Source organism: Anolis carolinensis, chromosome 6 (assembly GCF_035594765.1).
Source record: "Anolis carolinensis isolate JA03-04 chromosome 6, rAnoCar3.1.pri, whole genome shotgun sequence".
Classification (NCBI taxonomy): Eukaryota; Metazoa; Chordata; class Lepidosauria; order Squamata; family Dactyloidae; genus Anolis; species Anolis carolinensis.
In genome coordinates this window covers 72907793-72921299 of record NC_085846.1, presented here as the reverse complement: position 1 = coordinate 72921299, position 13507 = coordinate 72907793, and the positions used below count along the sequence as shown (strand labels likewise).

The window sequence follows — 13507 nt, the reverse complement described above, 5'->3', positions numbered from 1 at the left end:
TGCAAAGAAAAAGTTGCCTTGGTTCATAACTTTAAGCCTGAAGGTGGCTTTATCAGCAATGTTCCTTTCTACATGTTAATGCTGAGGCTGAAATGATTGAAACAGGCTTTTATACCATCTCTTGGATAACTGCCTATTTAGTAAAAGTCATGTTAAATGTATGATAACAGGCTTAACATCATATGGTCATTCACATGGCGAGGAAGTAAAATATGGAATTTGAAGATAGTTGTGTTATAGTCATACTTGGCTAGAATTTCACTTCAAGGCTTTATTTAACATGAAATTGGTTGAGATGTAGAAAGAGGTAAAGGTTTTTCAAATCTTCTTTAGAAACCAAGGATATTCTAGCAGTGTGGTGGAGTTGGAAAGAGAAGCACGCTGCATGTTTCAGAAAACCTCTTTTTTATGCTAGCTTGTTCCTCTACAGTGGTGGGTGAATTACTTCATTTCAAATAAAACATACCATAATTATGCATGGAAACACCCATGTTCATACATGGCAAGAAAGAAGATCAGGAATTGAGCATATCTTTTTATTCTTTGTGCAGTAAGGATGTCAATCTTTCACTATTTTGTCCTTGCATGCAAAGATGAGTAATTGCTATAATTTTCTCCCTGCTGTGGAAGAAAACAAATATATCAGTGCAGTATTCCCCTTGTATCCACATGTTCCAAAGGAGGTATTCTGCAGAGAAATATACTTCCTTGAGCAAAAAAAAACATGTTTGTTGTGCCAAAATTGTATTTCTTCACAGAATCATATCCCTAGAATACTGCGGGACATTCAAATACTAGGCGAAAACTGCAAAATTCTTCCAGATGACATTTCCTATCTGTTAGAGAAGCCATTTTTCAGCCAGAAAAGACATAATTGAGAATATTCATTCTGTCCCTATCGTTCATCAGGTTTTAAGAATTTTCAAATATCAGAAAAAGGTTATTTCTCTTTCAGAAAAAAAACATACCTCATTCTCATATCATCTAAAGTGGATTCCAGTCGCAAAGTCGTCTTCATACCTTAGATAACAGAAAAAGAACAGTATTTTCACTTACTGACATGTTCTTTGTTTAGAAAATAAATGGAAATGTATGACAAATGCTGTAAAGTGAATGTCAGGTTTGCTTCTATGGAGATTAAAATTCTTGTGTTTACATAAATGAGTTTATATTTTGACAGCTATTACATTTGAGGTTCTTCCACCCTAATCATTGTTTAGGAGCTGTGAACAATCTGGTGTTATTTCTCATTTACAGCTAGGCCTTGAACCTAAGAGAAGTTTCATTTCAGAGATAGTTGCTTTCAAAAAGTGAAGGGAAGGGACTCTGTCAGACTTTAGGAGCAATTTTTATTTGAAATGTTTCACTTTGGAATAAATACTGCACCTGTGGTAGATTTTAAGCAAACATTAGTAAAAAAAGATAACTGAAGTGCCAAACAGGTAACTTTGATTGCATAATAAAGTTTAGGTTGACTCCAGTCACACTATGTCTTTGCCAATGGGGAAATGGAGATCTGAAATGAATATGGTGCCAGCCTTATTTACATATATAAAATGTGTTTTCTGCTACCTTTGGTGTTTATACACCTCTACTTAAATGAGAAATCCTTTGGCATTTGTTGAAATGTGGTTACAGAGGGTACCAATCTAGTCTCAGTTGCTGCTCCTCTATCATACGTGAACATGGAGAAGGCTCACAGGATGTTAGGGTGCAAGAAAGCTGGTCTTGAAGGTAGAGATCCACCCACTATCCTGAACTGAAATAATACTTTGAATTGAAACAGGTAACCTATGCAGCCCTTCTAAGACAGGTGCATTTTTTCTCTGTAAGTGAACATCCATCAGCAGTCTCACAATTATATTCTGAAACATTTTTGAAGACCTTTTAAAGTTTTCCCAAACAAGGTACATTTTCATAATCCAGACTTCTTCATACTTTAACACTAAACACTAGTACTTAACACTAGTCTGTGAACGAATGCAGTTGATGCACTGGCCTAAACTGGCCCAAATTACATCATGGTTACTGCTGCTATTGGGCATCTAGGTGCAAAACCATGGTCCAAAATTTCATGCTTTAAGGGGAAGAAGCATTTTTATAATTGAAACCAAAAACCAATAATTTAGACTCCTAAGTAATGCAAAAAAAATGATGTTGCTCCTTCTGGACGCAGTTGGTCATGTGGAAGTATGTAATACTAATAGCCTTGCTCTGCTCATCACAACCAGGAATGCACTTTGAGTGTCACTCATGGTAGTTATTTCCTAACATAAATTTCCCAGTGATGTCAATTTAGACAAAACACTCAAGTAGCTGCATTGGCAAAGGCACATCATGAGTCTAGTCAACCTGTACTTCCATGAAAGATGGTTTTGTGTCACAGATCATCGTAATGGATAAGCAAAGTGCCAATTGGTTTTCTTGAAATTATACTCAGCAGAAGTGGATTGGATTAAAGAGTCATTCTAGAGCAGCCCCTCTTCTCAAATCATAGAGTAATAGCTTCATGTAAATAAATACCACTCAAGGAAAAAGATGCTTATGTAATAAAATTCAGTTTCCAAACTTTCATACATCAAACATTATATTGTTTCGCTGTTTTGAATGCAAAGGCTTCTATGTGATTAAAATAATATCACCTTTAAAATAAAACAGGGCACTGAAAGGAGATAACTTTTCATTATATAAAAAGAATCTAGTTTGCCCTTCCCATTTTGAAATGGTATGTCCCTGTGCTCCCCCCCTCAAAAAAAAAATCTCTAAAAGGAATTATGGTTCTGACCAGTAAGGGCATCTTTGTGTTAATGTTTCAAAATGTCATGAAAAGTTCTGTATTGCTGAAGATTGTTTCTTTCTTTCTTTCTTGCATTTCTTTTTTCAATTTGTACCACAATCCTAATAGCTGCCATGTCCCCACTCCTGGGGCTTTCTGTAGATCAGTGGATGTTAGGTTTAAACCCTCTTTTCTTTGATGAAGCTTTCAATAAAAAAATAAATAAAAGCATATGAGTTGTACGTTTCTTGTTTTAACAGTTACTGACTGGAATGAGTGAAGGATGATGTGGTGTGAAGCAATAAGAATAATATATGTGTGTATGTGTTTGTATGAATAAACAAGGTTTAATTGGTTCAGATTATCCTACGACTGGAGAAGGGGGGTGGGCTTGGAGGTACAGGACAATAAATGTGTGCCTTCCAGCCAAGAACAACTAATACATAGCTTTCAAAGCCAAGATTTTCTTCTTCCACCAGACAATCAAACAATCTCCAGACAATCTCAACTGTTGGAACAGCCCACCTCCTTGAAACGTGAAAAGGGCAAAGGAGGAAGGTGAGAACAGTTTTGAGATGCAAAAGTTGAGAGGGGAAGGCTGAGGTGGATCTCTATAGTTCATTGACAATGCCTATCCCATCCCTAGTTCCTGCCATACCTTTTAGTACCATACATTTTTACTCTTTAAGGAAGAATGGTGGCATCAATTTTGCATATGTGTGTATGCGTGAGTGCATTTCTATACTGAATAAAAATCTGAAGAGAAAGAACTCTTCCATGAATACTGTGATCCATCAGTCATAGAATCATAGAATAGTAGAGTTGGAAGAGACCTCATGAGCCATCCAGTCCAACCCCCTGCCAAGAAGCAGGAAATCGCATTCATAGCACCCCCGACAGATGGCCATCCAGCCTCTGCTTAAAAGCTTCCAAAGAAGGAGCCTCCACCACAGTCCGGGGGAGAGAGTTCCACTGTCGAACAGCCCTCACAGTGAGGAAGTTCTTCCTGATGTTCAGGTGGAATCTCCTTTCCTGTAGTTTGAAGCCATTTGTCCGCGTCCTAGTCTGCAGGGCAGCAGAAAACAAGCTTGCTCCCTCCTCCCTATGACTTCCCCTCACATATTTGTACATGGCTATCATGTCTCCTCTTAGCCTTCTCTTCTGCAGGCTAAACATGCCCAGTTTTTACGCCTCTCCTCATAGGGCTTGTTCTCCAGACCTTTGATCATTTTAGTTGCCCTCCTCTGGACACATTCCAGCTTGTCAACATCTCCCTTCATCTGCAGTGCCCAGAATTGGACACAGTATTCCAGGTGTGGTCTGACCAAGGCAGAATACAGGGGGAGCATGACTTCCCTGGATCTAGATGCTATACCCCTTTTGATGCAGGCCAGAATCAATAGGGGTATAGCATCTAGATCCAGGGGTATAGCGTCAATAGGGGTATAGCGTCTAGATCACTTCTGAACAAACAGGATTATTCTTCCTCACAGTCATATTTTTGTTTGCATTCAGTATTCTTCAGAAGTTAGTTCTGCTTAGTAGTTCAAGATGGATTTCTGGTTCAAATCTGAGTGATTTGCTGTATTTCTATATGCTTTTGCAGATTCTCCATGTCTCTCAAGTTTAAAACTTCTACTGTTGTTGTTGATAAACTGATCAGATTAAAATAAACATAAGTAGCACTGAGAGTGGGGCCCCTGGTGGCACAGTGTGTTAAAGAGCTGAGCTGCTGAACTTGCGGACCAAAAGGTCGCAGGTTCAAATCCGGGGAGTGGAATGAGCGCTCGCTGTTAGCCCCAACTTCTGCCAACCTAGCAGTTCGAAAACATGCAAATGTGAGTAGATCAATAGGTACCACTCCGGTGGGAAGGTAATGGCGCTCCATGCAGTCATGCCGGCCACATGACCTTGGAGGTGTCTATGGACAACGCCAGCTCTTCAGCTTAGAAATTGAGATGAGCACCAACCCCCAGAGTCGGACACAGCTGGACTTAACATCAGGGGAAACCTTTGCCTTTACCTAACACTGAGAGTATAATAGCAGGGCTGACATGGACTGCATGTCACAACCATCAGGGTCACTAAAAGTATAGCTGGAGAGTCTAGGAAATAGTTCAGAAAATAACTTTTTTACACTCTGATCAAGACTCTTTAAATGTGGCATCTTTCTATATATTACTAGTTTGAACAAATGTTCAGTCCACTTTTGGAAATCCGAGCACCATCATTCCACTACTAGACTAAGGGAATGTCACAAAAGTGATGAAAGGCTGACTTTCTGTCCAATAATATATTTTTATACTTAGGTTACAGAATAATTTTAAATGGTATGCTTCCTTTTTCTATCTACCTGGTAGAAAAGATTTAGCTGTTAAAATGAAAGTGAATATGATATTTTGGGCCATAAGACAAGAGCAAAGCTGAACTTATGCTTCACTTCGCAGTTACTTTGGGAATATCCAACAGTGCACGAGTGTCCTCCTAATAAGCTCTCATAGCAGTTTGACCTTTCGTCTGATCTGCCAATTCCCCAGGTCCCCTTAGGAGCTACCATCTTCTCCTTCTGTTCAATATGGTTTCTTTCAAATTAAAATTGTCTGTTCCCAATAAGGAAGAGACTTTATATTCTGTTGGAGATATTCCTTGATTATATTTTTTTTTCCAAGGGACACTGGAAACTTAATGCATGGTCATTGGGAGTAACCTCTTGAATAGTAATTGCTCCCATGTGGGATCCTGTCCTAAATTGTTAGCTCGTAACATGTTCCATATCAGTTAAACTCCTTTTCCCCATCAAAAGTCTGAATCTTAATGGCGATTCCAGACTAAACAAGAATTAGTGAATCTTGTTCTATAGGTTTACATGCTGATAAGTCCCACTTATTCTATGGGACTGTTCTAGTTGAAAAAAAACCCAGTATAATTCTCATCAATAATGCTTAGATGGATAATAGTTAATGGATGAGATCATAGATGGATTTGGTGAAACATGTAACTGTCAGATGAAAATCTATTAGACCGGGATGTGGCACAGGCTGGTTAGCAGCCAGCAGCAACAAATCACTCTGACCAAGAGGTCATGAGTTCGAGGCCAGCCCGTGCCTCTGTCTGTCTCTGTCTCTGTCTCTGTTCTATGTTATGGCATTGAATGTTTGCCTTATATGTGTGCAATGTGATGCGCCCTGAATCCCCTTCGGGGTAAGAAGGGCGGAATATAAATACTATAAATAAATAAATAAATATTCCCTGTCCCTCTTTGTGTTTGAAGAATCTACCTCTCCCCCATGAGGTTCAGTGGATAAAGACATTTAATTGCTAGGGAAATACAACATTATGTTTATCTTCTTACAACTGAACACATGATGAAGAGGACATCTTCCAGAAATGTCAAGCTTTAGAAGGTCCTCATATAATATATACACAATGGAGTCATACTAATGCCTCTTTTCACAGAAGAATAAATAGGCCAAATGGATCCAGTTGGAGTTCCAACTTTGGAAGGGCAATTGAGTCAATGGGGCTTACATAAATGTTGATTGATCAAATTTAGTTTGGTTCAAATCATCCCCGCTGTGTTTAGACATTAAAACCAAAAAAAATTCAAACTGGAAGTCACTCAAAACCCCCAAAAATGAAAACTGTACTGTGTGCATGTGCGGGATAGCCCCCATCCTTGGAAGACATACGTGCATGAAAGGCAGCTGCATGCGAGCATCCCAACTGCCAGGGCTGGTGGATTGCGTAACGCGAGGGAGGAGGACAATACACCTAAACAACCACATCCGGCAAGTGACTGAGGCAGAGGAAAAAAGGGTGAAGGAAAGCTTTCCCCTTTTCAAGCTTTTAAAAACTTATTTTCTTGGAATTGAGTCAGGGACTTTGCGAAAATGAAATAGGACGAACGCGGGCGGGAGAAGGGAGGGAGAGAGAACAACAACTCCCACAATCCCTAACTGGCCATTTGGGACTATTGGAGTGGTAGTCCAAATGGGAGTTCATTTCATCAGAAAGCTGCTTTCTGCACTTTCCACTGTTTATCAGAGTTTTAAATTCAACCCCACTTCAACTACTGCACAAGACCTTCTGCTGCAAAAGAGACAATATAAACAACTACTAACGCGCAAGAAGAGAGAAGCCATAAAAAACAACTGGGAGCGGCTCATCGAAGCCGTCAAGGCTAAGGATACAACCGCTTTCTGGCGTATTACATCTAACATACAAAGCAGGGATCAAACTGCAGTTGACTCACAAATCTCGCCAGCAAGTTGGGAAGTATACTTTCAAGAACTATACAGGGACACCTATTCGGAAAATGCAGGCAGATATGTATGTCCAAACATATCGATGGAAAGCCTTCCCTCTTGGCCACCGGTGACAACTGCAGAAATAGAGAGACTAGTAGCCCAACTTAAACCAGGAAAGGCACCAGGAGAGGATGCGATCCCGCCCGAGGTCATCAAAAATAATTTGGACTTTTGGTCGCCTATCCTTGCATCTCTATTTACCTGTATCGACAAATACGGCCAAATACCCAAGGACTGGGGGATGGCAGTCATTGTACCCATATATAAAAGAAAAGGGAGGCAGGACAATCCGGCTAATTATAGACCCATTAGCCTCCTTAATACTATTAGCAAAATATATACAAGACATCTGTACTGGAAATTGCTGGACTGGATGGAGCAAGAAAACATACTTGCGGAGGAACAAGCTGGCTTCAGGGAAGGACGGTCCACCATCGACCAGTGCATAGTATTACAGCACCTTATAGAAAAATATACCTCCCAGAGAACATCGTCCCTCTATGCTGCATTTATAGACTTTAGAGCAGCCTTTGACTCTATCTCCCGTATCAAGCTATGGGAAAAACTTGGGTCCACTTCAATAGATAAACGACTCCTGCAACTAATACGTTCCCTACATGAAGGGACCACACTGAAAATAAGATGTAGCTCTCAAGGCCACCTTACTAGGGCAGTTGAAACAGAGAAAGGCGTTAAACAGGGATGTACTCTGGCCCCACTATTATTTAACTTTTATATCAACTCCATGGTGGAGCACCTTTACAACTTGGACTACCACCCTCCAAAATTGGCAGAAAGGCACCTATCTATCCTGCTTTACGCTGATGACGCAGTGCTACTATCCAGAACCCAAGTTGGTCTGAAAAGAGCCCTGAGAGCCCTAGCAAAATATTGCAGTGCAGAACAGCTTCACCTTAACTTTCAAAAAACCAAAATTATGGAGTTGGCGAAACGACCCAAGAACCATACATGGAGACTAGATGGACACAACATCGAACAGGTCTCAAGATTTAAATATCTGGGGGTATTCTTTCACTGCACTGGAAATAGAAAAGTACATGCTGATTACGTAGTGGAGACGGCGCAAAAGAGCTCACACGCTATCCTAAAGTTTCCCAAGACAGGAGGAGGCCACTATATTCCAGCAGCTCTTAAGCTCTTTGAGGCAAAACCAATAGCACAAATGATGTATGGAGCCCAGCTCGGCCCCTACCCAAACTTTGCCCCTCTGGAGCAGGTACAATCAAAATTTTTAAGATCAACGATGCAAGTCCCCAGATGCGTCTCAAACGCCATCCTGCGTTTAGAAACAGGCCTCGTGAGAGTGGAGGCGAGAGCATGGATAGCCACTCTCAATTACTGGCTGCATCTGTCTCACTCGCCATGTGGCCTTGCCCCGCTAACTCTGAGAGATGAGTTTCAATCCACATGGAACAAGGTAGTAGCAACTAAAATCGCAACTCTAGGCTTCTCTCAAAAACATCTACTAAGCATGGGATGGGACCAAGCTAAGGTCCACATCAGACAACGGATCCTGGATACAGAGCGACAATCTGATTTAGCTTGCTCTCCAGTCTTTAACATTAGTGCAGACAACAGATATACCATCACTCCCATGGCTTATTTAACAAACCTGGAGGTGCCTAATCATCGTAAAGCCTTCACTCTTGCAAGATGTCATGCCCTCCCATCAGCAGTACTGGAGGGGAGGTACCGGAAGACCCCTGCTCTGGAAAGACTATGCCCTTGTGAGTCTGGCCATATCGAAACTATCGAGCACGTGCTCCTCCAGTGTATGTTTTATAGAGATATTAGAATCAATTTCATCACTCCTTGGCTTTTAAAACATCCAGGCAGCACTGAAAGATACTACACCTCTCTGCTGCTCTCAGACTCCTGTTCTGCAATAACCTATAGTGTCGCCAGGTTCTGTGCGGCAGCAATTTCCATCAGACGGACGATGACTGACCCCACAGGGCCTGTAGCCAGAGCAATCTGTTATAACTGAAAGACTGCAAATGCTCCCTCTATCCCCCTCCAGAGGATCGATATTCACTATTAGCTGACCCTGCTAATAGTCTGCTTTTAATTTGTTTTTATTATAGCATGTTTTTAACTTGCTCTTTTATCTGACTTTTATGGGAACTGCGATTCCCCTTTCGGGCACCTGTGCCCATTTCTATATATTCTGGTCATAGACCGTAATAAATTGCTACAGAAAACTGCTTGGTTGTGCTTAAAGAAACGGCCTCGCAACCCTTCCGTGGGCGTCTGGTAAGCAAAAAGAGGTGTTTATGAAGTAATGGTGGCGTGGCTTTTCCCCAGCCGGCTCTCCCGTCCTCCCTCCCTCCTCCCCCCCAGTGTTCGAAAAAGCTAAGGCCTTTTCGCAAAGTTCCTGACTGAATTCTAAGAAAATAAGAAAATAAGTTTTTAAAAGCTGGAAAAGGGGAAAGCAACGCAGGCAGGAGAAGGGACGGAGGGCGAAACAACCAGGAGGGAAAAAGCCACGCTGCCATTACTTCAGAAATGCCTCGGTTTTCATAGGATTTCCCTTGGTAGGAACCAGACATGCATGCTGCAATGTGTCACCTTGATTAGTATTTAATGGGTTTTTAAGCATGATAGGCTGGCTGGTTCCTGGGTGACTGTTTTTTGTGTTTGAAGGTGTTAGCTGGCCCTGTGTGTCTCTGGTTTTGAATTTCCCTCTTTTAAGAATGTTGGAAGTAATTTGCCTGTTTAGTATTTATTGTCGTTTTTAAGATGGTAGGGGCTTGAGCAGTCTAGTTGTACTGTCTTGGTGTTTTGTACTGCCACTCCCATATTCCCAATTAGCTGGTTTGGGATTGTGGGAGTTGATGTTCAAATGGGGGCCCATTTTTTCAGAGAACTGCTTGATTGTGCTTAAAGAAACGGCCTCACAGCCCTTCCGTGAACACGGGGAAAGCAGGGCCAGCAAACACGATCCAACAAATGACAGCAAATGAAATAAAAAAGGATCCCGTATTAAAAACAAAAAAAAAAAACCCGGACAATAAATAAACAACACTTTGAACACAGGGAAATTCCACAGAGGAAACAATCAGGAAAAAAATAACAAAAAAATAAAATGTATACCATTAGGACAACAAATAAAAGGGAAACAATCTGAAAACAAAGGAATTCAAGAAAGGAAACAATCAGGGCCAGCTAACACCTCCAAACAAAGGATTTCCCCAGGGAGGAAGCAGCCAGACTTTGAGGCTGCAGGGCCATTACATGCTAATCATTTTGGCTACTCAAGGAGACTAATAACAGCATGCATACCTGCTGCACTGAGACAATTCAGTGTATTCCAGCTCACCAAACTAGGATACCCTTACAAAGAAAACAGCCAGGCTTTGCGGCTGCAGGGTTATTCACTGCTATTCCACCTGGTGAACAAATGAATCCAAAAAGCCACAGCAACGCATGGCCAGGCACAGCTAGTGTCTACTAAACGGTGTGTTCACACGTCACTTATAGATGTCAGAAACAGTTTTGCCATGGTAGTATTTTAAAGTTTCAATAATATTTTCACTGGAGCTGGCAATAGTGTTCTCTGCATAGATATATAAAAGTCAGTTTTCATAGCCCACAATATTTCCAAGATAAAACCAAGACATGTGGCCAAGCTACATCAGAGTATAGTCACAATTGGAAAAGGCAGGAGAAGCTGCAACAGTTTGCTTTTGTGATGCCTCATGGGCCTTGTAGTCCTGTTCCTAGTGCCATCGAGGCAGATGAAGACGAAAACATGGGGTTTTCGCCGGTTCAACAAGAACCGGAATCTTTTCACCTGCCGGATGTTGATGTTTGTACCCAAGAACTTAGTAAAACAGACCTTGGGCATTCCTCTCCTCCGTTCCCTAGGAGAGAGTCCTATTCTGCAGACAGAGGAGTGAGGGAACAGAATCGCAGGAGTTTACGGATTGCAGCCAAACAACAGGCTGATTAGACCTGCTTCCCTTGGGAAATTCTAAGGAGTCTTGCATCTGGACAAAGTTGGGTTTCGCTTCCCGTTCTCTAGGGAAAGAGATTGTTGGCGGGAAAACGAGACCCCAATATAGGTGCCTGACGCGGGAGAATCTTTGCGGAGTCAACAGAGCTGCTTCAGGAGTGAAATCGTGTGTGGACTTCGTAACCCCAGTTCCTTGCTTCCCGGATCAAGAATCCAAGTACTGCCTTGCCTTGCTGTTTAACCACGGACCTTGTTCCAAGATTCACGTTTTGCCTTGTTTCTAGTCACGGACCTTGTTAAAGTACCAAGATTACTTCCAGCCTTGTTGTCAAGCTTCCTTGGACTCCTAAGACTCTGACTTTTCCCCACTCTATTGCCTGGCAATAGTGTGTGTTTCGGTATTGGATATAAACTTTGAACTCTAATATCATTTATTGGACATTGCATTATTGGACTATATTTGACCTTATTTGAAAGGTCTGCTTCTGAACTATATTCTTCACTTGTTTTTATTACTTTTATATATTTCCTTAATAAAGATATTAGATAGAGATTGGCCTCCGTGTATGGTTCTTGGTGCCCTGCTGCCTGGGGTCTGACAACGCCCCCGACTTAGTCCGCCGCTTCCACCAGGCCTACCCTTCCAAGCCGCGGCCCCGCAACTCTCGGAGAGGGGCCCTGAATGAGGGGGGCCTTGGGAGAGGGGATAGTGTGATGCCTCATGGGCCTTGTAGTCCTGTTCCTAGTGCCATCGTGGCAGATGAAGACGAAAACATGGGGTTTTCGCCGATTCAACAAGAGCCGGAATCTTTTCACCTGCCGGATGTTGATGTTTGTACCCAAGAACTTAGTAAAACAGACCTTGGGCATTCCTCTCCTCCGTTCCCTAGGAGAGAGTCCTATTCTGCAGACAGAGGAGTGAGGGAACAGAATCGCAGGAGTTTACGGATTGCAGCCAAACAACAGGCTGATTATACCTGCTTCCCTTGGGAAATTCTAAGGAGTCTTGCATCTGGACAAAGTTGGGTTTCGCTTCTCGTTCTCTAGGGAAAGAGGTTGTTGGCGGGAAAACGAGACCCCAATATAGGTGCCTGACACGGGAGAATCTTTGCGGAGTCAACAGAGCAGCTTCAGGAGTAAGATCGTGTGTGGACTTCGTAACCCCAGTTCCTTGCTTCCCGGATCAAGTATTCAAGAATTGCCTTGCCTTGCTTTTAACCACGGATCTTGTTTCAAGAATCACTGTTTGCCTTGTTCCTAGTCACAGACCTTGTTAAAGAACCAAGATTGTATCCAGCCTTGTTGTCAAGCTACCTTGGACTCCTAAGACCCTGGCATTTCCCCACACTATTGCTTGGCAATAGTGTGTGTTTCGGTATTGGATTAAAACTTTGAACTCTAATATCATTTATTGGACAATACATTTTTGGACTATATTTGACCTCATTTGAAAGGTCTGCTTCTGAACTATATTCTTCAGTTGTTTTTATTACTTTTATACATTTTCTTAATAAAGATATTAGATAGAGATTGGCCTCCATGTATGGTTCTTGGTGCCCTGCTGCCTCGGGTCTGACAGCTTTTACCTTAGTGTTCATTTTAAAAGCAGCTGAACAAATATGGTGACATAAGATTTATTAAAGCTGCCCCTCCCAAACCAGAATATATGAGGGTTTTTTTTTACAGAAAACTGCACTTAGATTGTTACATTTGAATAAAAACCGGATTTGGGTGAGGATCAAACATGGCCTAGGTAGGATAGGAAAAAGGTGGGTATGTGCTTTTTTCTGTTCCATTTGAAATTGTCTCTTAAAAACCACTGATTTTGTAAAATGACTTCTGAGTGTCCTCTAGGAAATGTCAGACCACATGGTTGTGGCAAGCAATGATACCTGGCATCTGATAGAGCACAGTGCACAGGGACTATGTTACTTATTCCCCCTAGATAGTAAGCTTTCCAGATCAGTTATAACCTTACAAGATAGCACCCTTGCCCTGAGATACCTCCTCCATGTTGTAAGGACCCAGAGAAGAGAATACCAGGTCCTGATATCCAGCACACTGCTAGATATTGTCATAAGATCTTGACCAACAACAATCCACCAATACCACTGACATCTCAACTTTAGGTTCAACGTTTTCTAAATCAACCTCCCTAGCAGCTTCATGTTTTCATCAGTTTCAGAAAAGGGAGTTCCATGAAGAGAGCATGGATTAAAATGGATTTGCCCAAAGGATGTCTAGATTTAATTCTAAACTGCTCTGCAAGATAACCTAACAATTTAGTAATCTACTGGTTTTGTGGACCCTGAACCCTGTGATGTTAACATCAATTATTTTTTGTGCTTTATCATGCAGGAAGACAACAAAATGGTAAGAAACTGGGTGTAGCTATACTGAATAAAAAAATAAACTCTCTTTTCTTTCTTATAGAGTTTTCTACCATCT

At 41.6% G+C, this 13507-nt stretch overlaps 1 long non-coding RNA gene across 1 annotated transcript in view; it reads right to left on the bottom strand.

The window, feature by feature from the left end:
* Positions 1–13507, bottom strand: part of LOC103280979 (uncharacterized) — a 232780-nt gene continuing 219273 nt past the window's right edge. The window contains exon 5 of the long non-coding RNA XR_009999885.1: positions 1–1020. This is a non-coding gene — a long non-coding RNA (uncharacterized LOC103280979). The remainder of the gene's footprint in view (positions 1021–13507) is intronic.